This window comes from Macrobrachium nipponense, chromosome 39 (genome assembly GCF_015104395.2).
Source record: "Macrobrachium nipponense isolate FS-2020 chromosome 39, ASM1510439v2, whole genome shotgun sequence".
Taxonomy (NCBI): Eukaryota; Metazoa; Arthropoda; class Malacostraca; order Decapoda; family Palaemonidae; genus Macrobrachium; species Macrobrachium nipponense.
The window spans coordinates 47,472,869-47,500,368 of NC_061099.1; positions in this window are offsets into that span (position 1 = coordinate 47,472,869).

Sequence of the window (27,500 nt, forward strand, 5' to 3'; positions counted from 1 at the left end):
GGAGCAATGAATGTGAAGTGATAACAAGAAGCTTACTTTTTCATGCCAGTCTCTCTCTCTCTCTCTCTCTCTCTCTCTCTCTCTCTCTCTCTCTCTCTCTCTCTGTTATCCTTACAATTCCTTTTCCATTAACTCACTGTAATGTTGAGGCTGTGGCCTGTGCTTCATCAGAATCATACTGACTATTTAATAACTAATATTTTCTACTCTCTCTCTCTCTCTCTCTCTCTCTCTCTCTCTCTCTCTCTCTCTCTCTCTCAGCCTTGTATTTTTATTCTTTAAACATTATTTTGAAGAGGAAAATAACGTTCTCCTAATTATGCCGTGGTATAAGTTTCATGAGAAGAGGAAATGGAAATGATGAACTATCGAGGATTACGAGAAGTGAAAGAAAATAATAAAAAATATATATATCCATAATATGAGAGTAAGTATTGAAACTGTAAATATTTACATTTTTAATTTAAGTGGTCGTAAAAGTAGAAAATCTTCTAAAAGAAAATCAAAAGTAAGTTGAGATGCACAATATTAACCTCAGTGAGATACCTGGATGATATAAATGCAACGATTTAATTTTAAAAAGTATTCAAATGGTCCTCCGAAATCTATAAATCGATCGGTTTTGAATATCCCACTTAGTAAAACAGTGAAACAGACATGACACTAAATCGGAAAAAATAGAGAAAAAACACATCATATCAGACTAGTCAACATATATAAATTGAATAGAACTTCAGCTACTTTCAAGCAACTTCTAAAGTTTCACTGCAGTTAACATAAAAAGAGAAAATGAACTGGAAATCACACACAGCTTAATTGGAGATTCCGAACCTGGATTTAATGTTAAAGCTCTCATTTTAATTAAGAGATAAGAGATATTTGAGACCATAATTAAGTCATTTCAGTATCCCAGGATTAACTTACTGTGTGACTTCTTCACCTACGGTCATTTAAACAAAAATAACAAATAAAAAAATAAACAATTATGTCATCAATTATGACGTCATGTTTTCTATAGATCTTAGCATTTTAAGTGGATAATCAAATTATGCCATATGCAGTGTTTCAAAGTATACAGGTTTTAAACATTATACACAAAATTCATGGGTAAAACTGCTATTAATGATTACCAGTGTTTCATTTTGCTATAAGAACAGACATTGACATACATAACATTTTATACGTAAACAAGAATATGGAATTACATTGCTGTCAGTTCTAATTAGCGTCTTTAGAGGTACGTCAAGTTATTTCATTAATGGTAATGCAGGCTTTGGTCCCCATTTCAAGCCAAATGGATTTCAGTGAGATTCCCCATGAGAATATTCCTTTGAATACAAAATAAAAGCTTTCCTCTCAGATGATGAAGCGAGGTGGAAGACCTCTTCACAAAGAACAAACTCGAGATCTAATCTGTAGCCACCCAAAAAAAAATTTTGAAGAAAGGGGCCAAAAAAAAATTTTTACGGGGGGGGGGAAAAAAAAAAAAAAAAAAAAAAAAAAAATGAAAAATAATAACTAGAGGCTGAGGTACCACCAGGACTCATGCAGACGAGTCTGCTCCTAGAGAAAGCACACCTAGTAAGAAAAGTGATGGACTCCTAAGGAGGCAGGATGCAGCCCGGAACCCCACACTATAAATACCACCCAGTAAAATTGGGGGACTGTGATAGACCAAAAAATAAATAATAATAATAATAATAATAATAATAATAATAATAATAATAATAATAATAATAATAATAATAATAATAATAATAATAATAATAATTATAATAATAATAATAAGCATGGCATGGATAGACTATAAGAAAGCCTTCGACATGATACCACACACATGGCTAATAGAATGCCTGAAAATATATGGGGTAGAGGAAAACACCATCAGCTTCCTCAAAAATACAACGCGCAACTGGAATACAATACTTACAAGCTCTGGAATAAGACTAGCAGAGGTTAATATCAGGAGAGGGATCTTCCAGGGCGACTCACTGTCCCCACTACTCTTCGTAGTAGCCATGATTCCCATGACAAAAGTACTACAGAAAATGGATGCCGGGTACCAACTCAAGAAAAGAGGCAACAGAATCAACCATCTGATGTTCATGGACGACATCAAGCTGTATGGTAAGAGCATCAAGGAAATAGATACCCTAATCCAGACTGTAAGGATTGTATCTGGGGACATCAGGATGGAGTTTGGAATAGAAAAATGCGCCTAGTTAACATACACAAAGGCAAAGTAACGAGAACTGAAGGGATAAAGCTACCAGATGGGAGCAACATCAAACACATAGATGAAACAGGATACAAATACCTGGGAATAATGGAAGGAGAGGATATAAAACACCAAGAGATGAAGGACACGATCAGGAAAGAATATATGCAGAGGCTCAAGGCGATACTCAAGTCAAAACTCAACGCAGGAAATATGATAAAAGCCATAAACACATGGGCAGTGCCAGTAATCAGATACAGCTCAGGAATAGTGGAATGGACGAAGGCAGAACTCCGCAGCATAGATCAGAAAACCAGGAAACATATGACAATACACAAAGCACTACACCCAAGAGCAAATACGGACAGACTATACATAACACGAAAGGAAGGAGGGAGAGGACTACTAAGTATAGAGGACTGCGTCAATATCGAGAACAGAGCACTGGGGCAATATCTGAAAACCAGTGAAGACGAGTGGCTAAAGAGTGCATGGGAAGAAGGACTAATAAAAGTAGACGAAGACCCAGAAATATACAGAGACAGGAGAAATGACAGACAGAACAGAGGACTGGCACAACAAACCAATGCACGGACAATACATGAGACAGACTAAAGAACTAGCCAGCGATGACAATTGGCAATGGCTACAGAGGGGAGAGCTAAAGAAGGAAACTGAAGGAATGATAACAGCGGCACAAGATCAGGCCCTAAGAACCAGATATGTTCAAAGAACGATAGACGGAAATAACATCTCTCCTATATGTAGGAAGTGCAATACGAAAAATGAAACCATAAACCACATAGCAAGCGAATGCCCGGCACTTGCACAGAACCAGTACAAAAAGAGGCATGATTCAGTGGCAAAAGCCCTCCACTGGAGCCTGTGCAAGAAACATCAGCTACCTTGCAGTAATAAGTGGTACGAGCACCAACCTGAAGGAGTGATAGAAAACGATCAGGCAAAGATCCTCTGGGACTATGGTATCAGAACGGATAGGGTGATACGTGCAAATAGACCAGACGAGACGTTGATTGACAAAGTCAAGAAGGAAGTATCACTCATTGATGTCGCAATACCATGGCACACCAGAGTTGAAGAGAAAGAGAGGGAAAAAATGGATAAGTATCAAGATCTGAAAATAGAAATAAGAAGGATATGGGATATGCCAGTGGAAATCGTACCCATAATCATAGGAGCACTAGGCACGATCCCAAGATCCCTGAAAAGGAATCTAGAAAAAACTAGAGGCTGAAGTAGCGCCAGGACTCATGCAGAGAAGAGTGTGATCCTAGAAACGGCACATATAGAAAGAAAAGTGATGGACTCCTAAGGAGGCAGGATGCAACCCGGAACCCCACACTATAAATACCACCCAGTCGAATTGGAGGACTGTGATAGAGCAAAAAAAAAAAAATAAAATAAATAAATAATAATAATAATAATAATAATAATAATAATAATAATAATAATAATAATAATAATAATAATAATAAGGAAGCTGAAGGAATGATAACAGCGGCACAAGATCAGGCCCTAAGAACCAGATATGTTCAAAGAACGATAGACGGAAATAACATCTCTCCCATATGTAGGAAGTGCAATACGAAAAATGAAACCATAAACCACATAGCAAGCGAATGCCCGGCACTTGCACAGAACCAGTACAAAAAGAGGCATGATTCAGTGGCAAAAGCCCTCCACTGGCGCCTGTGCAAGAAACATCAGTTACCTTGCAGTAATAAGTGGTACGAGCACCAACCTGAGGGAGTGATAGAAAACGATCAGGCAAAGATCCTCTGGGACTATGTATCAGAACGGATAGAGTGATACGTGCAAATAGACCAGACGTGACGTTGATTGACAAAGTCAAGAAGAAAGTATCACTCATTGATGTCGCAATACCATGGCACACCAGAGTTGAAGAGAAAGAGAGGGAAAAAATGGATAAGTATCAAGATATGAAAATAGAAATAAGAAGGATATGGGATATGCCAGTGGAAATCGTACCCATAATCATAGGAGCACTAGGCACGATCCCAAGATCCCTGAAAAGGAATCTAGAAAAACTAGAGGCTGAAGTAGCTCCAGGACTCATGCAGAAGAGTGTGATCCTACAAACGGCACACATAGTAAGAAAAGTGATGGACTCCTATGGAGGCAGGATGCAACCCGGAACCCCACACTATAAATACCACCCAGTCGAATTGGAGGACTGTGATAGAGCAAAAAAAAAAAAAAATAATAATAATAATAATAATAATAACAATAATAATTAGTACCCATGATCAGTGGGACACTAGGCACGATCCAAAGATCCCTGAAAAGGAACCTTGAAAAACTATATGACAAAGTAGCACCAGGACTCATGCAGAAGACAGTACTCCTGGAAACAACGCGCACATAGTGAGAAGTGATGGACTCCTAAGGAGGCAGGATACAACCCGGAACCCCACACTATAAAAACCCCTCAGTCGAATAGGATCACTGTGATACACCAAAATAAAGAAAATATAAATAGATAAAAACAATAATAATAATAATAATAATAACAATAATAATAATAATAATTACTTTAACTATATCAAAGGCAAAACCATAAACTGCGAAGGAGCCACATGTTAGTCTTCTCCACACAACGAAGACATAAAATTAAATAAAGAATTCTTTTTATATCGTTAGCAATAAAATTGTTTTTATGGAAAAAGTAGAATTGGTCGAAAACCTTCATCCAGCTGAGACCGTCGCAGCAATATTACCTGACCTGTTTCCAGATAGGACGTTTTCCAGATATAAGAATTTGAGTGTTTTAGAAATACAAGCACATATTACACGTATCATTTCAATAGCATTACAATACATACATACACATACATGCATACATACACATATGTATGCATACAGGAATGTTTTCAGATGTTAAAACACACTTGTTCAGAGACAAAAAAAAAAACACACACACATTTACGAACTCCATCCTGCCTGCCCATTCCTCCAGCAGACACGCGCGCGCACACACACACACACAAACACACACACACACACTCACACGAGTCACTGTTCTGGTCATCTTTTAACTGACGAAGTGAAGAAGAACTCCATGTATACAAAACGTTCACAGAATCACCCTTCATAAAGATACATAAGCATCAAAACCACCTTAATATCCCTAACCTTAAGTGCACCATTCATCTATGTCTTCAATATTGATGCTTAACTGCTCAAAGTATGTCAGGACCAATTCATAACAACATCTCTGCAGCGGTATCTATCGGGTATTTCGTAGGTCTTTCTCTCTTGGTCCTACCAAGGTTATTGAATTATGTAGCATCTTTCCCAACCAATCATCTCCTGTCTATCCAGATTATCAAACTACCTCAAAAAACACTCCGATCTGCAAATCACATTTTGTTATCCTTTTTATCACATAGGTGTTTCTCTTCATTTTTTATTCTTCCAGTCGTTCTCAGTTCACATTATATAAATGTAGATTATTGTCGTATTTAGCTTCCATTTTGTTTTAAATTATTCACACCCAACAAAGTGCTCAGTTTCAAGAAGTGGAGTGGGTTCAGCCGTTACCCCACTGATTCCAAATCTTATCCTCTTAAGTGATCTTCTTTCCAGATTCTAATCTCCTCACACCAAGCATCTCGTGTGCCAATTACCACACGCCTTACAATGTCATCATTTCAAGAACATGCATCATAACTTCAGTCGTATCTCGAACACCGATTTATATACTTCTTTCCATCCTTCAACAAGCACAGTTGACTGTATTGTAACCTATGTTTTGTTCGCCTCGTGTCAGGCATTACAATTACGCTCGCAAGAGCTACTGACCCGTCTGTTTGTTGTTTGAATAAATCAGTCCTTTCTGTTTGTTGTCTGAATAAATCAGTCCTGTCTGTTCGTTGTCTGAATAAATCAGTCCTGTCTGTTCGTTGTCTGAATATATCAGTCCTGTCTGTGTGTTGTCTGAATAAATCAGTCCTGCCTGATTGTTGTCTGAATAAATCATTCCTGTTTGTTTGTTATCTGAATAAATCAGTCCTGCCTATTTGTTGTCCGAATAAATCTGTAAGTTTGTATAGGCAGCTTCTCACTCGTCTTCGCTACAGTATTACATCTTTTTGTTATGTTACTACAGACCCCATGGGTGTAAGTTATTCCCAAGATATAGTGCATTCGATTTCAAACGTTATTTGTGACTATAAAAGTCACGCGCGTATATAGGACAAAATTCGTATGCATGTAGACATTCTCCTAGCTATCATTACACATATTACTTAGGGTAATAATCCCAAACTAACACGACATTCAAGCAACTCAGCTACTACACCTACAAGCTCATGCCATCACACAATCGCCGAAAAGGCTCTAGTGACTCCGATGCCTTTGCTGAGTAGTAATTCCGGTGTGTCAAAGATAATAGCTTCCCGACACACACACGTCAACGGAGTTAGGGGCCGCCGGTGACGTGTGATGTAACCCCTTCATAAGACTTGACGTTTTGACAACAGGTTTAATAGCACTTTGCATCTCTGGACGGCGTTTTTTAAGGGTACAAGTCATACTCTTTTTTTACATTCTATATTATATGAAGAATAAGCGAATGAGGGTGTGTTGTATTGCATTCGCATACGAAACGCTTTGTTAATTAATCTTGTAGTTCCTAATGTTGCAATTTAATCAGTGAGGTTTGCTTAGTAAACCTTGAGAATAGTTGGATTAACAAAAATAAAAATGTTAAAATACGTTGCGTCATTTCTCTCTCTCTCTCTCTCTCTCTCTCTCTATATATATATATAAATATATATATATATATATATATTTATCATATATAATAGATAGATAGATAAATAGATAGATAGATAGAAAGATATCACGGCCTTGAACAGACAACCAACATTGTACCCAATACATGTTAGAAGCCATTATTTAGACTGTTAATTACTTCACTGCCTTTGTTCAAGAACTTCTTTGAAGTAGTCAGATAAACATATCCTACCTCTAATTAAACGACATTGTTTGTCCTTTGACTGATAAAATGTTTTATCACTGGTTTGATGATCTCGTTTTTCCGCTAATCCACTGCGTCTCTTATCATGTTTGCTCTCAAATAATAAAAACCATCCACTCACGGATTCCTATTCAGTCATAAGCCATTCAGCAAAGAATGCCGATTTTTCGACACATTGCACTCACATTTTTTTAATTTTAAACCCGCTTCGTCGTTATATTATAATTCAATTTTCTATTTTACTTTCATTGGACTTTTTTTCCGCAGAATTTTATAATTGTTCTATGAAAACCCTTTCGGATATTTGCTTTGCTTTCGTTTCTATTAGTTTTTTTTTTTTTTTTTTTTTTTTTTTTTTTTTTTTTTTTTTTTTTTTTTTTGTTTTTTTTTTTTTTTTTTTTTTTACAAGGTGAATAAAACTTTTGCGGTCAGTTGAATTGGAACGGAAATATTTCGAAAACTTGGTGCAATGACACGAGATCTGAATGTTCAGATTTTATTACATTTACTTCAAATGCATACATACATACATACATACATACATACATACATACATATATATACTAACCATAAACAGGTGAAAATATATAAGCAGTGATGAAGCACATATTGTATCACATCATCGTTCAAAGAGTAGCAAAATAGACAATCTCTCTCTCTCTCTCTCTCTCTCTCATCAATACTCTAAATCCTTTCGAAATAGTTATCAAGGCAATTTATCTACAACATTCGGTTATTGAACAGATTTATCAATTGCCAAAACCGCACTTGGAAACATAATGAAGAAGTAAGGTATTTAAAATTTAATATAGTTGTTCTGACGGTGTACCTGGTCTACCAACCAAATCAAATATTTATGCATAACTTCAAGGGATCCATAGAACCATCTTCAACAATAGAGAGTTTGGATATAAGTAATATTTTATGTTGGGAATAACTGTGGATGTATGTATATATATATATATATATATATATATATATAGATATATATATATATATATGTGTGTGTGTGTGTGTGTGTGTGTGTGCGTGCGTGTGTGTACATGTTATGGATAAGCCTATGGCAGCGAATTACTAGACATTAATGATTAGAATTTATACATTATATACATAATGTATATTAGGCCCAGAGGCAGGATTTTTAAATGAATAGGAATTTAAACAAATGCGGTTTGTAACGTTGCACAATAATTTTACACACACACACACACACACCTAATAAAAGGCGCCCATAAAAACCCCCCGGCAAAAACGTAGAAAGTACATACTATATTTCAGAGACCAAACAGTTTCTCTCTCCAGGCAGGTGACGAGATAGACAGTTTGGTCTCTGAAATATAGAATTTACTTTCTACATTTTGGAGTTTTTATGGGCTCCTTTATTAGACGAAATTCTGATTTAACAATATATTTCACAGACACACACACACACACACACACACACACACACACACACACACACACACATATATATATATATATATATATATATATATATATATATATATAATATATAAAGCTACAAATTTACCTTCAATATCCAATTCGCTCTACCTCAGAATTGATATATTTTCATATATATTAACCTGTTTCTACATTCAGGTATAAATGATTATAGGACTTCTACAGAATCTTTATGGTGAAAAGTTAATGGAAATCTAGATAGCAACAAACATCATGATTTTGAAGCTCCACCCTCTTTCTAGAGTTGCCAGGTGTGGCATTATTGAGCAATATATGTCCGAAGATTTAAAAAAAACTGTATCCTGACATTCCTTGTCGAGTGTACATTCAGGGTTAAGGAAGACTCACGACAGCTGACGTAGTTTAAGTAGCTGAACGCGTTTCCGTTTCGCAATATCCAATGCATTGTCAAGGCTGCAATGTCACGTTACAGTCTAATTAAATTTAAGATAAATCATGTCCCTAAATCCTTGGTAATACAGTGGATATTCCGGAACGTAGTCGGCGGCCTTTTAAATCGCCATGATGAACTTATATATATACATACATACATATATATATATATATATATATATATATATATATATATATATATATATATATATATATATATATATATATATTATATATATATATACATACATATGTATGTATACGTATATACACTTATATAAATATATGTATATACATATATACATTATTTTCTTAATTTATATGTATATAAGTGTATGTATACTATAACCTATCCACAGAGCTGGATACATTGTCAAAACCCAAGTCCCACGCAATCCCCAGCACGTGATTTATGGCTGACATCGGCGCAATCATCTAGAACATCCAGCAACGAAGGTCGTCCATTTTCAAATGCTTACGCAGTTTGCGAGTGATAGGATAAGGCTAATGTTAGAGATAAGAACAACCGAATGATATTTTAAGTAAGATACTAAGAGGTAGATGAAGGAGGAAAGAAAGGAGCCATGATATAGAGGGAAAGACAATGTGAAAAAAAAAATATTATTTAATGAAAACACCTTAAACTAAACGAAATCTAAAGGCGTGTTGAACATCATAACAATGAATGACCAGGAACTATAGTAGAGCAGATGAAATATAGAACTTATGTAAGACCGGGGGGAAAAAATTCAAATTCAAAATCTAAATCTAGAGATAAAAACAATTGCATATATATATATATATTATATATATATATATATATATATATATATATATATATATATATATATATATATATATATATATATTAGAAAGAATCTGTTAAGAAGAAATAAATCTGTTAGCGATCAAGTGGTTCTCAGAGGTTCATAACACTTTAAGGAATTACTTTTTACCAAACATAAAATTAGTAATGACAGGACCCTATGACCTTCCTCTGTATATATTGTATATTAATATTATGTAATTAAAACTTCATATTTCAGTATGTAAGAAACTAAGAACCCTCTGGTTTTTTGTTTAAATATTCAATGGCAGAAGGCAGAAACAAACTACTACGTATTTCTGTTAGTTAAACAGTCCACATCCTGACTTTAACTAGTAACAGGCAGAAAAATCGCTCTTATATTCTAGCGGTTGTTAAAACGATAGTTATAGTTATCATCTTACCCTTCCTTCCATACCCCACCCCCGTAACAGTTTACTTCGGTGTTCTTTTAGGTTTCTAGTGTGTTTCGCTGGGCTGCCTTTTGACAGGACCTGAAGTTGTTTTGTTTTGTTTGTTTGTATGGTGCTTTTACGTTGCATGGAACCAGTGGTTATTCAGCAACGGGACCAACGGCTTTACGTGACTTCCGAACCACGTCGAGAGTGAACTTCTATCACCAGAAATACACATCTCTCACTCCTCAATGGAATGGCCGAGAATCGAGCCCGCGACCACTGAGGTGAGAAGCAAACACCAAACCAACCACGCCACTGAGGCGCTTGAAGTTGTTTTGTGCCTCCCTTTGTAACATCTTCAACGTAGTTACAAGTATTATGATATTTTCCCTCCTTTAACTTGTGTTTAATTTTTGTGTTAAGTATTAGTGTTATTATTAAATTGTAAGGGTTTCTTGTGTTTAAATGCCTCCTTCTTAATTGTGTTATTGACGCTTAGCATTTTTAACGTAAGATCTAGTAAATTGAACCTGGTATTATTATGTTGTGAATTTAGTGGTAACTGATTAATTTCAGTCTATGATTTACCGTGAAACATAAGAGCTACCAACAAATCATTTTCATTAATATTTAGGTCATATACCACCCTCCGTTTGTGGGAACATACGTTATAAGTTTTATCTCTATAATAATAATTATGATGATAATGATTATACTAATGATGATAATAATAATAATAATAACAATGATGATATGCATGAAATTTGTATATTTCATGCATGGTCAATTACACGATAAAAACTATTGACAGAGGAGGAAGTAGCGAGTATCAGAATCATAAGTAAATTGAACACCATGGATAAATTTCCCTTTCTAGAATAAATCACTGGAATGTATATATATATATATATATATATATATATATATATATATATATATATTATATATATATATATATATATATATAAACATTGTACTAAATATTATGATAACCATACAATAAGTTTAATACACTCCACACTAATACCTCTCTCTCTCTCTCTCTCTCTCTCTCTCTCTCTCTCTCTCTCTCTCTCTCTCTCTCTCTCAATTGACAATTGACAAAAAAGGTCCAAGAGAAGAACCGGGAAATTATAGACCAATCTGTCTGACCAATGCCTTATAATGTGGATAAGTGTAAAGTGTTACAAATAGGAACAAACAACCTTCATGCCAACTACATGTTGCTTGGGAATGACATAAATAGTGTAGAACAAGAAGAAGACCTTGGAGTTGTTATTACCTAGGACTGGAAATCCACAAAATACAAAAACAAGGAAACGGTGCTGGAGTTCTACACATTAATAATTAGACCTCATCTTGAATATGCAGTACAGTTTTGGTCACCATCACTAAGAAAGGACATAAATAGATTAGAAAGGGTACAAGCAAGAGCCACAAAGTTAATTCCGTCCATCAGGCAAACATGTTACCAAAAACGACAAGAGAGCCTGAACATGTATGGCTTAGAAACACGACGATTGCGAGGACAACTAATAGAAACATTCAAAATACTGAAAGGCATAACAAAAGTAGACAGTAACCTATTTATGTTAACCGAAAACGAAACAAGAGATAATGGATGAAAACTAGAGCTTAAGAGAACAAGACATCCCATTGTGGGAACTTCTTTACATACGAGATATGTGACACGTGGAATAAACTGCCACAAGAAGTAAACAGCAACAGTGCAGAAGAGTTCAAAAGAAAGCTAGACAAAATAATTAGGACACTGTGAATGAACATTAAAACCTGCTCTTAGAGATAAGTGAGCAAACGATGTCTACTCGGATGGACTAAAAAGTCGTTGTGACATCCTAATACTTGTAACTCCTTGTAACATAGACATCTGTCTATCTCTGTCCTCCATTACAGTGCATTTCCACATCCCATGCATGAAATCCTCTGTGTGATATATTTATATGTTAGCCAGATTATCGTTTAACACAGATGACACAGAAATCTGAGATAAAAACAAATAAAACATAAAGTAATTCTTTAAACGAAGGCTCGAAAGTATTTCCTCTTCTTGTACGCATTATCCGTAAAATGAGAAATTTCATCTAACAATTTGAGATAAAAACCAACTCCCAAATAAAAGAATGACTGGATTCTATTGGTTGTCCTACTTTCCAAAAATAACCGGTGAAACTACAATGAGAATTTAATGAGAAAAAACTTGAACTCCATTTTTACTCGCAATCATTTAACGATTATTTTTTAGGGAGACAGAACTTTACGCTTGATGAATAGATGAATTTTTTAGACATGTCCTAATCTGTCCTCCAACTTTTTCCGCTCCTCCGCGTAAACATACAGCGAGTTTTTGAGAAGCAAGTGCGCTCGACATGTCTTTTCTTACGCTGTTTGGAACATATGCAGTAATAACAAGTTATGTGGATGCGCAGACAGACATGAATAGAGAAGTAGTAATTGTACTCAACTTACGTATTTTCTTATACTATTTGGAACATATGGGGTAATAACATGTTATGTGGATAGCAAAGAGACACGCTAATAGAAAAATAAATAAATAAATAAATAAAAAGGGAAAGAGATATCTATGAAATACATACCAAGAACCAGACAAAAGAAGGTTCCCAAACGGAGCAAAATAATGGTTCATCCCTTTTCCTTATCGCCAGAGGACAGAAGAGGGAACCCATAGACAACGATTTATCGCTCTACCACTTCCTACTCTCTCTCTCTCTCTCTCTCTCTATCTCTCTCATCCTCACATTTACGCGCAAGCGTGCGCACACACACACACATACACACTCACACACATCTAGACAAAACCATTAGGACACTGTGAATGGATAGTACAACCTGTTCCTAGAGAAAAGTGAGCACACTATGTCTCCTCGGATGGACTAAGTCTTTGAGACACCCTAATCCTTGTAACTCCGCAGAACATCAGATTCCTGTTGTAATGATTCCTAACGTTTCTTAGTAATTCACGTCACAACAAATCAATTGGGCAACTTCCCTTTGTTAGCTCAAACGGAAACATTCTAAAAAAAAAAAAAAAACGGCAAACGTGATTTCATTCGATTTGCACCTTTGCAACTGAAATTCTAAAATTACCAAAGCAATGGTAGTTTTTCATTGGTTGCACACCGAACTCACATTGAACATGTAAAAATTCAGCATCTACTTTCAGTCTATATAATCCAAGGATTAAACCGATTTGCAAAGTTAACTTCTTCAACTGAAATATGAGTAAATTATAAAACATGGTTGGGAACAGTCGAAAAAATCAGTTAGGAGGAATTAAAAGGAAAGATGCCCAGGGAAAAGTGGAACACGTAACTCATACTGACCATTCTCAGTATCATGTATTCGTTAATTTTGACAGTTGTGTCATAGACTTGAGAGAAATAAAAAAAAAAATTGCAAATGAAAGCAAAAATACACTAAAACACACAGCAGACGTTCACTCGCACGTACAAACATACACAGACACACATATACACTTTCGCGGTTACTGAATATTAAAAGTCTTCCTTTCTGACAGCTCATTCTTGTACTGCTCTCCATTTCTTCACTTATTCTAGTGTTTTATTACTGTTTCAGTACAAGTTCACATTTCTCAAATTTTCTAGTTTTTTATTACTGTTTCAGTACAAGTCCATATTTCTCAAATTTTCTAATGTTATTAAGCTCATAGACTATACGTTTCGACCTTTATCTTTAACTGCCACAGCGCATTCACATTTCATTTATATATTAGAATAGTTCGCTTTATATTTCCATCACACATTCCCAACTTGGGAATGCACCTACAATCTTTTGCAAACACCCATTACATTTACTCTTCAAAAGTTCGTGTACTTCCAACAATCAACTCCCTTTCTGAGCATATTATTTCCCCAAGATTTTCACCAACCCAGTTACTCCAAGAACTCCGTACCTGCCAATAACATCGATTTCTGTGTCACCCTACATTTGCATTTAAATCACCTGTCACGCCCAACCATTTTATATTTCCCCACGCCCAACCAGGCTCATACTCAGATTTTCTCACAAATATTTTCTTAATTCTTGTCTATTTCTATTCATGGACCACATACACGCATTATTATAACTTCTTATTGGTTTTATATATGTACACATGCATACATACACACACACACACACACACACACACACACACACATATATATATATATATATATATGTGTGTGTGTGTGTGTGTGTGTGTATGTGCTCCAAGAATAGAAATAGACGAAAATTAAAAAAATATTTTTGATATATATGTGTGTGCACTTCCAGCAAATATTACACAAACATAAAAATAACCTGCGGAAACGTGTTGATGAGTAAATAACATATTAGATACAATCACTATGTTTCAAACTCATATTTCCAAAACACTAAGCGAGACCATTTAGTCTTTTACTTCCCGGACCCTAAAAGGGAAAAGAAATTGCTTTTCTGAACAACAAACTGCCACAGAGAGGAGAGAGAGAGAGAGAGAGAGAGAGAGAGAGAGAGAGAGAGACGAGTCGGATTAAAAAAAACCGTTTGAAGGATGGTCTAACTGTTTCAACGCCATTTCCGTCTGGTGATTCGCACTTAAAACATTTTACTGATTTGAAGGATATATATATATATATATATATATATATATATATATATATATATATATATATAATATATATATATATATATATATACATATATATATATATATATATATATATATATATATATATATGTGTGTGTGTGTGTGTATAGCTAGGTCATATCCGTAATCTTGGTATAAATACGTTTGAATTAATTGCGTTTAAAACCCATCTGATATATTTTTATATGTTAACCTCAATGATCTCAGTGCATAGACATGAGACGTATAGTTTTAATTTTTACTGCATATATAGATTACGAATACGATTATTTCTGAAATACCCAGATAAAACAAAAAAAAATAAAAAGAAAACTGACAATATCGGTGGCAGAAACATTAATGGGTGACAAGAGTAACGGGAAAGACGCAATCATTCGGCAAAGAAAAAATGAGGATGAAATGATAACAATGAAGGTCCTCATCTAAAAAGAGATTAATCTGCTAGGGATGGAAGATGCAATCCTTTGTCACTGAGGCAAAATCAAAATTATATCAATAAATTGCAGACCCAAGGATACAAAATGTAAGTAAAAGGAAATCATAAAGACCCTTTTAAAAACTTTGAGGGAAACAGAGATGACGCAGAATGTCAGAGTCGAATGGAACGGTTCCAGTCAGTGCCTGGAACTCGGCTCATAGCGGCAACCAGATGAGGTTGTTAAAGCCTTTACTCAGGGTTTCACGAGGGTGTTTAGTCACCGTAAAGTGGGCTAATCTCTCTCTCTCTCTCTCTCTCTCTCTCATGAACATCATAAGTATGCACATTTCGTTATTCAAAGCAGAAAATATTTCTCAACATGCTAATAAATCTATCATTTTGATGGCAGTAATCATTTACATATCAAGGACGTAATGCATTAAAAAGATAAGCATCACAAAATACAAACAGAATGTAAACAGTGTGAAGCAAACATTAATGCCGGACTTTGTGTAACATATGATAAAAAAAAAAATTGAAACTTCAGAAAGATATCCACATGGATCACCTGCTTATTACATAATGCCTCATAATGAGAGTTTTCTTGAAGCAGGAAATGCTACTCAAAACTATCGCATTCTGAATGATCAGATACCAATATCATTATTATGACGTAACAAAAGTAATGGATAAGAACATTATGTAAGAGAGAGAGAGAGAGAGAGAGAGAGAGAGAGAGAGAGAGAGAGAGAGAGAGAGAGAGATTCATAACGGATTTCTGACTAAAAAGTCCAATCCGTCAACGTAAGAAATTAACGTGAATGATTGGTACGTGGACTATATGCGATGAATGTTACGAGAATAGACGGCCCAATATATACTGCTATGCAAGGGTGACGAGAGAGAGAGAGAGAGAGAGAGTCATTTGACCGTCGTCTTATTTCTTGTTTAAGGTAGAGTTCCCCCTTGTTAAGTAGATCATAGTTCTTCTACTTATTACATACATGATTATAATTATAGCACTGATAAAAATTATTACATATTTTGGAAGAGCAAAAAATTGTATATCCAGAAGAGGAAAAACTGACCGATCAAAAGATCCAAAATGCACAGAGGACAGTGCACGGAAATGTATTCTCCTTATCAGTTTCCCTATCATCTATATATGTAATGCTGAGTTCAACTATAATTTCCATACTTATGTGAGACTAAGAAAGGGAAGAAGCTTTGGTTTTCATGACTTTGTATGTAAATATGTAACCATATTTCCATAATTTCACAGACAAACAGACAAACTCACTATATAAAAATCATGAGCCAATGTCTCTCAGCAGAAACAAATGCATCTTTAGTCTCCTCTTCGAATAAACCCAGTCATGTTTAAACCTTCTTGTGCTGTACCTATAAACATGTAAACTCCAACGGCTGTATTTCCAACTGGAGAACCCCTTCCATTACGAAACGCAACGAACCAAAAGAGGTGGAGTCTGGGTACGGTAGGCAAAGGAAGAAAAACAATAGCCAAGTCGTCTTTAGCTCTTAGATAAATATAGAGCTTTGCAAATATCCGACTTCAGAGGAATACCTAATGCCTCTAGGACAGCAAAGAGCTTTCCCTTTTTCCTCTCCTTTCCTTTCCTTTCCTTTCCACCTAACCCTCGCTCTTTAAGGAGACTTCGTTGCCAAGGTATGGACTACCTCTTGAGAGCCTTTTTTTTTTTTTTTTATTTCAAAGGCAGATTTTCCTTACAAACTGGAAAAGGCTGACAACAAGAGTTTCCAGGTAAACGATTCCTGCGTTTACATGACTTCAACAGAAAATTGTAATCAAGGAAGAGACATTTTCACAGTACAACGTTCGCTTTTAGTACTGATTGGACGAGAACCAGTTACGTCTGGATTCCAGGACTTGTAAGCATTCATCTTGTCATGAAATAAAGACCACATGTATTCAAAAACTGTTAGGACTTGTATAGACTACGTCATATATATATATATATATATGTGTGTGTGTGTGTGTGTGTGTGTGTGTGTGTGTGTGTAACAAGAGGGCTATACTTCTTTTCCTGCAAAGAGAAAAAAAAAGTAAGTTAAAAGAAATATATGATTAATTAAATCTTTTATGAGGCTGTATGTCGTTTATGTAATTGTGAATTTGCAAAAAAAAAAAAAAAAAATATATATATATATAGGATCCCTGAAGCGAAATAATAATTGAACACTAATAGAAAATAGTACACGGAATTGTAAATTTAACAAACAAAAATAAACACGAGTAGAATATTACGCTGCCGGTGGGAAAAAATCAATGAAACAATCGCTGCTGCCCGTTATGACACCAACTAAAGCTCCCACAATGACCATTTGCTGCAATATATACGGCTTCGGCAAATGGGAAAATATTAGGAAATGGTCGCTTCATCATTTCTTTTTATACCTACACGGGAGAGGCAAATGTTACGTATAGGTATATACACACACACACACACCACACACCCCATATATATATATTATATATATATATGTGTGTGGGTGTGTATATATATATGTATGTGTGTGTGTGTGTGTGTGTGTGTGTGTAATTTTAACTAGGCTCTTACTATTGATGAGAGGAAATAAGAGTATACCCATAATATAACAAGATGCGATTTATTTCTTGCATGTATTTGTAAAAGCTTAAACCAATACATAAATGGTTCCCAGCAAAAAAAAGTGGAAATGTCCATATGAAAATGAAATCCTCAAGATGGTCAAAAGGGCAAGTCTTCAATCTTCTGGAGGACACTACCTCTCTCTCTCTCTCTCTCTCTCTCTCTCTCTCTCTCTCTCTCTCTCTCTCTCTCTCCACAAATACATGGGAAAGGGAAACGTGTTCGTTGGGTACGCCAGCCTTTTTCTTCGTTATATGAACGTCATAATTCCTAATATATACCGAGCCCCACTCCAACTTATGCTAGGACACGAAGCTTATACTCAACGTGTTTTCCTTTTAGGTAAACACTCTCATATACACAATTATCATACAGATGCTTTGGAATTTAGGTAAATAAGATATATACATACTCTAGTACTCAGTAATATACGAGGGAGGGGCGAAATAACCTTTTAAAGGTGGCGACTCAAGATGGCTTCATGTGTATTAGCTGTAGAGTATCATAACGACAATAAAGACCACATATTTTTACCACTTCGAACTCAGACCCAGGTGTCTTTATTCCGGGTCGTGAGAGTAGGAATAGCCAAAGAGAATCATCCTGACCCCAAGTATGGTGCTAGTGATGCAAGTTTACGAAGAAATAAGGAAATTGAAAGAACAACACTATCCTTTTTTTGTGCTAGAGTGAAATTAGGGAGAGAGAGAGAGAGAGAGAGAGAGAGAGAGAGAGAGAGAGAGAGAGAGAGAGAGAGAGAAGCGGTTGGAGATATGCACAATTTGCTATTTTATTTTAAACATGACTGCCTGTTCAAAAATAATGTGTTGTGAACTTCTTTAAGCATGATATTATTTTATATGTATAAGTGTGTGTGTATATATATAAGTATGTATGTATGTATGTATGTATAATATTATATGTATATATATATATAATAAATATATATATAATATTTATATATATATATATATATATATACTATATATATATATATATAGTCATCAAATTCAAGCTACAAATGTCCTTTAATATCTAAATTCACTTTACCTCCCAAATGATATATTTTCATATATGTACCGAAGGGGAATTTTTAAGTTGATAACAATTTCGTCCCCCCATGGGATCGAACCACCGTCCAGGTGGACTGTCCTGATTTCGTCCCGAAATTCCCCTTCGGTACATATATGAAAATATATCATTTGGGAGGTAAAGTGAATTTAGATATTAAAGGACATTTGTAGCTTGAATTGATATATAAATGGATCACGGTTCGATGTGATAATTATTCATAACAAAAGGCTACGTGCTGTCAAACGCTCGAATTGGCCAACATGGTAGACGGGGTTTCATATCGATTCTAATTACGAAAGATCCCAGATCGAGGGTGATTTGTAAGGTCAGAATCGATATGAACTTATAGCGTCTCTGTTGGCTGATTGGAAAGCGTCACTGACTGTCCTGATTTCGTCCCCGTCCACCTGGGACGGTGGTTCGATCCCATGGGGTGACGAAATTGTTATCAACTTAAAAATTCCCCTTCGGTACATATATTGAAAATATATTCATTTGGGAGGTAAAGTGAATTTAGAGATATTAAAGGACATTTGTAGCTTGAATTGATATATAAAGTGGATCACGGTTGATGTGATAATTATTCATAACAAAAAGGCTACGTGCTGTCAAACGCTCGAATTGGCCAACATGGTAGACGGGGGTTCATATCGATTCTAATTACGAAAGATCCAGATCGAGGGTTGATTTGTAAGGTCAGAATCGATATGAACTTATAGTGTCTCTGTTGCTGATTGGATAGCATCATCTGACTGTCCTGATTTCGTCCCCGTCCACCTGGACGGTGGTTCGATCCCATGGGGGACGAAATTGTTGATCAACTTAACCAAAATTCCCCTTCGGTACATATATGAAAATATATTCATTTGGGAGGTAAAGTGAATTTAGATATTAAAGGACATTTGTAGCTTGAATTGATATATAAATGGAGTATATATTATATATAATTATTATATATAGATATATATATATATATATATATATATCATATATATAGTAAAAGCCTCGATTCAAAAAACATGACTTCAGAAAAATACTGGCCCGAAGAGTCACTAAGCTATATATCTATGATTTTAAATAACTAGTATAATTTTATACTTGAACTTACTGCAGAAAAATACAAGTTTATGAAAGTCACTCGCATCCACCGAGAAAACCGTTTCAGGGTTAAGACAACAAGAAAGCAGAAATATATCAAATGGGCACCAACATAATCAGAAGCAGCTCTACACAAATATGCTCTGGATGAAGCACAACCACTGAAGTAGGAGTTAATTTTGCAAGACAAATTTGCAAACGTTCCCTGACACTGATGAAACTGCACCAGAGACCAGGGATAGAGCGGAGTTAAGGCCAAAGGCCAAGCAGTGGGACCTATGAGGCCATTCAGCGCTGAAATGGAAACTGAATGTAAAAGGTTTGAAAGGTTAAACAGGAGGAAAACCTATCAGCAGTTGCACTATGAATGAAGTGTTAGCTAAGGGCCGAAGGCACGCTGCAAACAACCTTAAGTAATGACTACAGTGCACCGCATGAGTTCCACTGACGGCACTACCCGCCTACGGGGACCAAGGATAGAGGGACACGGGCCTTTTTGCAATGTTGCCAAGCGTCAAGCCCTTATTTTCCTGGCACAAAGGGAGTATATCAAGAGAAAAATAAACCGTTTTTCAACTACGAACCCAGCATATGAAAAAGTCTTTTATACTGTCTGATATATATATATATATATATATATATATATAATATATATATATATATATATATATATATATATATATATAGCACTGACGTAGAACAGATCAGTTTTTTTTTTTTTTTACAAAAGTTCATATTATAAGAAAAATAGCAGCTGTATGCAATATCGAAAACAAAAGTAGAAACTCATATACAGTAACTTTCAATTCAACATCAAAAGACATCAGATTTCCATTTCCCGAGGGCCTAATCTTCAAAGTTATAATTATCAATACTTTAGTAATAAAGAGCAAAAATTTTGGCAATTCGAAGGAATTGTATCTACAACCTAAATTTAGTATCTCTCTCTCTCTCTCTCTCTCTCTCTCTCTCTCTCTCTCTCTCTCTCTCTCTCTGAAACACATAAGATTTAATTTAGAAAATCACTATTAATCTCAAGTCCACTGATTCAATCAAGAAAATAAAGAAACAAAGTGTAAGTGACATTATCAATGAAGACTCAAATCCCTCCTAGAGTCAGCAACGCGTAATGAGAGACGATTAAAATCAACCTTTGGTGCCAGATAAACCTCCGAAGTTACCCTTCCGTAGCTTGGTGTTGTTATCACAGCAATGAACTTCCGGCATCAATGGACTTATCTCTAACGGCCTCATGAAGAGCGAAGGGTCGTTCTCAAGATAAGGCTAATAAACTCTAATCCTGCTGACATAAACAAGGCTGTTTCGCAAATGCAAGTGAACATTCAATAAGCAATATTTCAAGCATCGGCCATCTTTTGTTTAAAGGAGGAAGGCTAAATAACAAACATCCACCTACAGAAGAAAAACACATTAGATTAACAGAGGAAGGTCAGAATCAAAAGGAGAGCTATACATACAAAAGCCAAAATGAGTTATCAACTGCAACCACTCTCACCATAAGCGAACAATCGGGTAAACTTGATAAATAAACTTGATAAATAAAATTCCAAAAGTGTTTACACTTACCGCTTTTGAAATGTTAAACGGAGATTGTTCCACATAAACGAATAGTTGAATTTTTTTTTTTTTTTTTTTTTTACACTGATACAATGAACGAAATCTACTTTGTTTCATTTCTCTGCAAAAATCGCAGTGAGACCCATCAAAAAGAAATCTTGAGAGAGCTGAATATTAAATTTGATCAAACAAGGACTTCATTGAAAACTGGCCGTTATGTATTATTATTATCTAGTATGTATATAATAGTTTCTTCAACATTACAATACGCATTTTTCTGGAAACAATACATCAAAGCTAAAACACCCCCCACAATCCCACAACGCACTTTCATAGCGGCACAGAAGATGGAGAAAAAAAAAAAAAAACCGCAAAGCCACAAGCCGATAACCAATATGCGCGCTCGTTGAAAGGCGAAGAAGCATCTCCGCGGAAGCTTTCGAAATGCATTGCAAGCGAGAAAGCAACAAATGGCTGTGTCGGAAGAGAAAGGACTGGAAGAAATGAGAAAGAAAGGGGAGAACAGAGAGAGAGAGAGAGATAGAAAGAGTTGTGTTTGGTAAATGTGATAGGGAAATAGAGCGGTTGTAGTTAGAGGATCCGGAATAGGGAAGACTCGTGGGGTAGTAGACAATGTCAGGGCAAACATAATATTATGCATTTGTTCCATTATCATAACACTGAGTTTGTGGTCGATATTGGAGGAAGGTATAAAGGAACGATTGCACTTCAAGGATGCTGTTGCAAGGTCTCGATTGAAAGAAATTAAGACTGGACAAGAGAGAGAGAGAGAGAGAGATGAGAGAGAGAGAGAGAGACGAGAGACGAGAGAGAGAGAGAGAGAGAATTTTAATGTGCGGGGTTAGTTTTCTTATTAGGAAAGTAATCGTTCAGGATATGTAAAGCAGCCGCTACTCTTGGAATCCAAAACAATACTACAGTAGATTCACAATACCCGTGCATCTGATGTCTAGGCCTGTCCATTACGACGCTCCTGATTGGCTGTTGATAAGCCAATCACAGGGCTGGAAACTCTCAGTCTCTCGAGAGAGTTCATATAGGTAGGATGTATGTTCCACCTATCCCGAGGTATACTCTTTCAGGAGAGGTGGTACATACATCCTTCCTATGTGAACTCTCGAGAGAGACTGAGAGTTTCCAGCCCTGTGATGGCTTATCAACAGCCAATCAGAAGCGTCGTAAGGGGCTGGCCTAGACATCAAATGCACAGTTGATGTGGATCTACTATAGTATACGATACAGTAAATCTAATTTTTCCTCTTCGATTCTACTCTTCAAATGCATAAATTGTTCCCGGTGGAAATTGGCTGCCTCTTCTTGATTTTGTATAACCTGACGTATGGCGGCCTCAAACATAAAATTCATTTGCACAATTCCGAAACGTAATGGCAACAGGATAGAGAATGAAAGGGTAGAGAAAGAGAAAACATAGATAAATCAGCGAAACTTTGAAAACGAACAAAGAAAACGGAAAGTTACTACTCCTTAGAGTGAATATGGAAGAGCAGGAACAGACTCTGGCGGTATGGAGTGTGGCAATTTTCTTTAAACGCTCACTCTTTTAAAATTAATGTACCGTAAAGTGAGATAAACCAGCGTCTGGACCACATTTTTTTTTCTTTTTTTCTCCGCAGGAAGGATGGCCGACACAATCCTTACCATTTTCGTTTAGCAGGTTCATTTTCTACACCGTTTCGTGCTTGTGCAGTCAAATATCTTCCACTGCAGTCATAAATTTTTCGACTTATCATAAATAACTAACAGACATAGAGGAGTTTTCTTATATGCAACTACAAAAGATTTGTGTCCAAAGACAGACAAGGTTACTCTGTTCCCTGAAAATCTTCTATGTAAGTAATATAAAAATGATATATTTTCAATTCAGATCTTCGTGTTGCAAACACGATTGGGATACACGTGTTATTTAGAACAAATAGTAAATCCCTAAAATATACGAGAATCGTACAAACAGCTCGATTCAATCCAACGTGGTCTCCCATGCATGAACAAACTCCACTATAAGGAGCTTTTCCCGACCAAATATATCACGATTGGAAGCCACTCTACTTGATTAGATTAGACAATTCAATTCGATGGCTAAATTCCATTACACACGTTTATGTCGGGATGTAGTCTGGTCGGAGAAAGAGCCAGGGTGCTCTCCGTAATCATTCTTTCTTCTACACAAAATTATTCTATACGTACATTTTTGCTCGGTAATATTTATGTCTAGGCATTACTATCTAAACCTTACTATTATGTTAACAAACTAAATTATTTCTCACAAACTTTGTGTAAGGATAGTAACCCGAGATAAAATCTATTTGACATAAACAAGGAAAGTTTTACAAGACTTCGTGAACTTGTAACATTCTACATCAATTGCAATTGCCTACACGTGTACGAATAAACAACCCAACATGCCCTCCACACTCACACACGCGCAAGACAAAGTGCTTGCAAGATGACAATGAATAGTGCACAAGGTTACAATGAATAGTGCAGTGTATGTAGAGAGATTTCGACTCGCTTCTGATGAGTCTATTGTGTATGAATCGGCAAGTGTGAGAACTACCATCCAGTGATCATTATATTTCCTTTAATCATATATCAAAGGAGAGCGGCACAGTGACAGGAACAGATAAATAGAATTCTAAATAACGCCAGATTATCATCACTGACGCGCGAACGGCAACCATTTATACGCAGTGAGGAAAAAACACCGTTGTCTTTTGTGGGAAAACACCCATTTCTTTTAAAGACAGCTGAGGCATCCTTGGGTTTAAGGATAATAACTATAAACAAGCTCAAAGGAAAGCAGTACAACAAATCAGGATCTACTGGAGAACAACAATTCCCTGGTTGAAATTGGGACTCTTTTAAGATAAAGGTTCCACTGTAAGGACAGAGGGATACAAAAATTTATAAGAACTGGTTCTCTAATTCTAAGTACATAAAGACCTCAATGAAAAGATATTACGACCATCTACCCACATACCAATATAAACTTGCTCACACATGTAAGTGTAAAAAAAGGTAAATGTAACAGGAAATGGAATACAATTCTCATTATTTCGAGAATTTCGTACTGCCACAGGTGCACAAATACACACGCACGCACACACATATATATATATATATATATATATATATATATATATATATATATATTATTTATATATGTGTGTGTGTGAGTGTGTGTGTGAGTATGTGTGTTTATATATATATATATATATATATATATATATATATATATATATATATATATATATATATATATATATATATATATATATAGGGGAAAACAGTATGGCTTTACACAAAGAAGAGGGTGTACGATTCAAGTTTATGTTTTGAGTGATTGATTGATATTATGGTGTTTTTATGTTGCATAGAACCAGTGGTTATTCAGCAACGGGACCAACGGCGTTACGTGACTTCCAAACCACGTCGGGAGTGAACTTCTATCACCAGAAATACACATCTCTAACTCCTCAGTGGAATGCCTGAGGATCGAACTCACGGCCACCGAGGTGGCAGGCCAAGATCATACCGACTACGCCACTGAGGCGCTAGGTTTTTGTTTTGAAACAGCAGTGTGAGAAAAAGTTGTACCTGACATACAGTGACCTAGACAAAGCTTACAAATGAATTGATACAACGGCTAACAGGTTAAATATGGGTAAAAGCATTTTTCCTGATCTTACCTAAAGCTTCATATGATCATCTAGCATTGGCCAAAAATTATTTAGCCTTTAAGAGTCACTGACTTATTCTTAACCCGTGAGTTGTATGCATGATGCCGTATGTTTACATATACTATTTATTGGCAGTGTGGACTTGCCCTTTACGAAACTGAAGATAAGATCCTGGATGTCATTCGTTCACAAACAGTGATATCTTTGTCCATCATCTCTTTAATCATAGAGTGATGTTTGACGACTTTTCTTTATGCTATTTAATGGTATATTGCTCTAGTTTCTTCGGGCAGAAATTATTAGGTGGAAATTCATCATTGAGAGAAATACAAATTGTATTTTCTTACTAAACCACGTAATTTCTGATGCATTATTATTATTATTATTATTATTATTATTATTATTATTATTATTATTATTATAAGTATACATGTATAGAATAATTACGCCTTGTAAACCAGAAATCTTTACAGTGACAGTAAAATTACTGATACTGATGGGAAATATTATATGCTCTTAAGATAGAACCACTGTAAATTATTATTAATAATAATAATAATAATAATAATAATAATAATAATAATAATAATAATAATAATAATGTAGGAAGTGCAATACGAAAAATGAAACCATAAACCACATAGCAAGCGAATGCCCGGCACTTGCACAAAACCAGTACAAAAAGAGGCATGATTCAGTGGCAAAAAGCCTCCACTGGAGCCTGTGCAAGAAACATCAGCTACCTTGCAGTAATAAGTGGAACGAGCACCAACCTGAAGGAGTGATAGAAAACGATCAGTCAAAGATCCTCTGGGACTATGGTATCAGAACAGATAGGGTGATACGTGCAAATAGACCAGACGTGACGTTGATTGACAAAGTCAAGAAGAAAGTATCACTCACTGATGTCGCAATACCATGGGACACCAGAGTTGAAGAGAAAGAGAGGGAAAAGATGGATAAGTATCAAGATCTGAAAATAGAAATAAGAAGGATATGGGATATGCCAGTGGAAATCGTACCCATAATCATAGGAGCACTAGGAAAGATCCCAAGATCCCTGAAAAGGAATCTAGAAAAACTAGACGCTGAAGTAGCTCCAGGACTCATGCAGAAGAGTGTGGTCCTAGAAACGGCGTACATAGTAAGAAGAGTGATGGACTCCTAAGGAGGCAGGATACAACCCGGAACCCTACACTATAAATACCACCCAGTCGAATTGGAGGACTGTGCTAGAGCAAAAAAAAATAATAATAATGATAACAATAATAATAATAATAATGAAGAAGTAGACAACAAAGTCAGAAGCTACACCAATATAGTGTTCGTATCTTTATATCCTCGCAGACTGCCCTTTGCAATATAATATTTATTCACAAAGAAGACTCCAGTAGTTCTCAGAATAGTGAGGCAATAAATACAGGCAGAAAAATTGTAGATTAATTTCTGATCAAGAGAAAAAAATTAATACTCAGACAAGCCATGCCTGTACAACTAATCAATTACTTCAAAGCCTTTATGATTACATCCAGTCTATGAGGATAACAAAGGAGGCTGCACAGAGTTTCCTGAAGGCACCGGATTAAAACAGATTTAAAAGACTCACAGGAGTTTAGGTGAAGTTTACTTGTCTTTGTAACAGACAATAAAAATATAAGTCACTTTATACAATGCTGCTACTGCTACTGCTACTGCTGCGGCTGCTGCTGCTGCTGCTGCTCTCTCTCTCTCTCTCTCTCTCTCTCTCTCTCTCTCTCTCTCTCTCTCTCTCTCTCTTTATCTCTCTCTCTCTCTCTCTCTCTCTCTACACACACACATACATACATGCATATATATTAATATAATATATATATATATATATATATATATCTATATATATATATATATGTATATATATACATATATATATATATATATATATATATAATACACATATATATATATATATATATATATATATATACAGATTTA